At 46.7% G+C, this 4,257-nt stretch overlaps 1 long non-coding RNA gene across 11 annotated transcripts in view; it reads right to left on the bottom strand.

Moving 5' to 3' along the window:
* Positions 1 to 2,761: 2,761 nt before the first annotated feature.
* The window catches only part of LOC119310829, a 7,867-nt gene continuing 6,371 nt past the window's right edge, over positions 2,762 to 4,257 (bottom strand). For 4 of the 11 annotated variants that reach the window (XR_005150764.1, XR_005150761.1, XR_005150765.1 and 1 more), the window contains 2 exons: positions 4,149 to 4,239; positions 3,505 to 4,018 (listed from right to left, as the gene is read on the bottom strand). This is a non-coding gene — a long non-coding RNA (uncharacterized LOC119310829). The other 7 variants (XR_005150757.1, XR_005150756.1, XR_005150760.1 and 4 more) reach the window with 3 other exon arrangements.

Genomic DNA, 4,257 nt, shown 5'->3' with positions numbered 1-4,257 from the left:
TCCATGATCGGTGCCCAATCAGATTCGACAGGCACGGATGCACGCGGTTCGGAGCCTATGGCCGGAGACGAGTCCGAGAGTCCGGTGACACCAGCCTCATGGGAGGTGAAGTCTGTGTTCGGCTCTATCGCCGCTGAGTGTGCGGCCTCCGTGGCGGGGTCCATCCACCCATCCTCGGATGGCGAGATCTGCTCCGGATCTGAGGCCGGGGCAGCTGCAGGTGTGTTCTCCTGAACACCGTCTAATGGCAGATCTAAGTCATGCTTATCGTGACTGTTCGGCGCACCTGCCATGGGCTCGAGTCCGTCGAAGATCAAGTCTCCGCGGATGTCGATAGTGTAGTTCAAGCTTCCAAACCTGACCTAATGGCCAGGGGAGTAACTATCGATCTGCTCCAAATGGCCAAGCGAGTTGGCCCGCAGTATGAAGCCGCCGAATACGAAGATCTGTCCGGGGAGAAAAACCTCACCCTGATCGCATCGTTGAAGATGGTTGAAGGAGCCACTAAGACCTATCATGACGGCACAGTGGAACTCTCAATGAAAGCACCAATGTCGGTGTCAAAACCGGCGGATCTCGGGGTAGGGGGTCCCGAACTGTGCGTCTAAGGCTAATGGTAACAGGAGGCGGGGGACACAATGTTTACCCAGGTTCGGGCCCTCTTGATGGAGGTAATACCCTACTTCCTGCTTGATTGATCTTGATGATATGGGTATTACAAGAGTTGATCTACCACGAGATCGTTGAGGCTAAACCCTAGAAGCTAGCCTATGATTATGATTGTTGTTGTCCTATGGACTAAACCCTCTGGTTTATACAGACACCGGAGGGGGCTAGGGTTACACAGAGTCGGTTACAGAGAAGGAAATCTACATATCCGGATTGCCAAGCTTGCCTTCCACGCAAAGGAGAGTCCCACCCGGACACAGGACGAAGTCTTCAATCTTGTATCTTCATAGTCCAACAGCCCGACCAAAGTGTCCGGCTGTCCGAGGACCCCCTAATCCAGAACTCCCTCAGCCACCGCTTCAAGCATTATAGTGGAACCATTTTTTGGCCATGGAATTGGCCATGCCATGCCTTAGGACAATTCTTTCAACTCCAATGCATGCAATCTATTGAGCCAAGCATACCTGGGAAGCCACGAGCTTTATTCATCTCCAATAGCCTTGCGGCGCCTTCGACATTGGGAGATCTCAAATACTCATGGCCAAACACTTGCACAATTCCGACTGCGAAGCGCTTGACACACATGATGGCTTGACTCTCACCCATGGCAAGTGATCATCAACTAGATCAGCGGGGATACCGTATGCCAACATACGCAAAGCAGCTGTCACCTTCTGAAAGGTGTTATGCCCGAGCTCTCCGACCACATTCCTCCTTTGCTGAAAAAACCGGTCATGGCTCGCTAGTTTCTCTACAATGCGCCTGAACAACTCTGTGCTCATCCTAAACCTGCGCCGGAAGTATGACTCGGGGTACACATGAGGATCCGCAAAATAGTGCCTGATCAATCTGTTGTGGGCATCGATCCTATCCCTCCAAATTTTCTGCCGACCCATAACCGAACCACCGTGCTTCGTTTTTTTATTGATGTACATAGCTAGGATCATTGCAAGATCCTCCTCTTCAATATCAAATTCTTTTTCGGAAGAATCATATGACGAACTCATTTACAATGTTTAATTTAAACTAGGCTATAAAAACAACAAACAACATGCACCAAATTCATGTGAAAATATGAAGTTGAAGCAATACATACCTTGCAAGCATTTTGTCAAACACCTTGCGGCGTCGAACGGCAGTGGGCGGCCGGGCACTATTCGTCAGAGGAATGCCTCACGCGAGGGGCGGCGGCGACTAGAGGGAGAAGGAGGAAGCAACACCGATGCAGGGATACGTCAGGGAAGCGCCGGAACAAATTGGTGGCGCGGGCCATGGCGACGCCAGCGGCTGGATGGGGTAGGTGGAAGTTGCGAGCGGGCGCTCGAGTGTCCAGTGCACTGGAGCGGGCACAGCAAATAAACGGCGCATGATGGCGTTTCGGCGCGCGCGCTGTTATGCCGTGCGCGAGGTTTTTGCGCCTTCACTTTATTGGAGCGCCCAGAACGGTAGCGCACGCAAAAACCACTAATTTTTCAGCGTGGCACTTATATAACGCGTCTTTGGAGATGCTCCAAGAACCACCAAATGCCGTTTCTTCGGCGAGACCAAGTCCGATGCAGCGGCAGCAGGCTTGGAAGCCTCCCACCTGTGGGATGTTTTAAATCAACTAGATGACCCCGTGCGCCAAATGGCGCAGAGACCCATTTGAAACCATGTTCATGTTAAAAAATATTTGCCTTTTATAGTAACTTTATGTTTGATTGAGGATAGAGACCATGTCAAACCCGAAGTGTTTTGAACGTGTATTTGGAAAATGTGCCATTTGACTCTATGTTACCCAAGTAAGGTGCAAGGTCCAAATTCAAGCATCAAAGGTAATGATTCTAAACCTTTTGTAACAGAAACCTTTGCATTTGTTAGTAACTTCGAGTTTTAGCAAGCACAAAGGGTAATAATTCTAAACCTTTTATATGAAAAATTAAGGAATACCTATGTTCAAACTATATACTTTAGCATGTGAAACTAATTCAAACCATGCAAGTTGAAATATTGAGAGACCAATCATAAAATTGCCAAATCAGGATATAGAAGCAAGAACAAAGTACCGTCAGTTTTGTCGAACTAACAGAAATGCATTTTACATTGCCTGCTCACTACTATTGTTGTCCATAAATAAATGTCTATCTATTGTTGTACCCAGGTTAACTTGAATTAGCTAGGATGAATCAAACACTTCTGAAATGAGCAGTAACATATCAACAGGGTATGCATCTGCATGAGACAACTGATCTTTTCTTGTTAGCAATGAAGAAATATTGATTTCAGTCACGGGCAAACCAAGATGCAAGCAAATCTAAAATTTCTCAATATTTGACCATGTCTCTAAGGAACAACACTAACTCAAAATTGAAATAATACCATGTTGGTAAAGGTTCGCCTGTTAAGCGGTCTGATTCAGTGAGGATCCACCTGAGGAACTGACGTGTTGATATTGCAATCGAAGTTGAGGAACAACGACGATGGTCTGGAAGAGACAGGGTGAGCGAGAGAAGGTTTGGTACACGGAGGGAAGAAGAGGATTGATAAGGTCAAGGCGACAATCAAGATGATACACATTAATGCCTCTCTGGATTCCATGTGATTCATTGATGCCTCCCCATCCACACATACAGGGCTTGGCAGTTTAACCCGGCGTGCTGAAGCATGAAAACGCTCTTTTGTACGGTGAAATTCAACCTGCGCTTTATACCCACCCTGCTCAAGCTGATGCACATGGTAGACTGGTTTAGGGAGCTCGAGTTTCTCAAACATTGCTTCAGCTAGAGAAACGGTGGATAGCTCGACCAGCTCCATGAGCACGATTTCAAAAGATAGACCAAGGGGGCTGGCACAAGGTATACATACAGTATGCATTAAGAATAACAAGGAGCGAAGCCTTGGAATAAACATGCAGCAAGCTCTAGTAAACTCATAATGAAACAAAGCTATAACACCATGAAGATATGAATAGAGGTAAGCAATGAAATTAGCTCATATGAAGAAAATAGTATTGATGGACACTGAAATCAAATGTTTTTACATAGTCCGCACAAAGCACATGCATCAATCATGTAGCTTTCATAGAATGGCATGAAACAAGTTGACAAAGACCATGCTGAATATTTCAGTATTACTCAAGGGCACTAAATTATATTTCTTACTGGCTCTATGCATATATAGCATTTATAGCTTTATGGCAGTACAGAAAACACATTCTAAAGCATATGGGGAGGAACTAAACATATCTTAGATGCATCAACCAAGACAAGAGTTGGATCTGGATCTGGAACAGAGGGATATACCTTGAGAAATATGACTGCTCGTAGGAACTCCTATCCGCCTTTGTTCAGGACCAAAATAGATTGAACACCTAAAAGGTGAAATCATGGTCAGTCAAAGGCTAAACAAAATGGGAGAGAGAGATGTATTTGCCGACCATGACCACATGGAGTTGACTGTGATGAAGCAACAGTAATGGATGCCGGGAGGAGGAGGCGCACCTGGTAAAGAGTAGGGCACTGCAGAAGCTGACCGCGGGCCTTTGGCATCCGTGTATCTGGTTCGACCGCAGGAGCAGCTACCGCGGAGGAGCTCCAGGCAAAGGGGGGG

This window comes from Triticum dicoccoides, chromosome 5B (genome assembly GCF_002162155.2).
Source record: "Triticum dicoccoides isolate Atlit2015 ecotype Zavitan chromosome 5B, WEW_v2.0, whole genome shotgun sequence".
Classification (NCBI taxonomy): domain Eukaryota; kingdom Viridiplantae; phylum Streptophyta; class Magnoliopsida; order Poales; family Poaceae; genus Triticum; species Triticum dicoccoides.
This window is presented reverse-complemented; position numbering and strand designations above follow the sequence as displayed.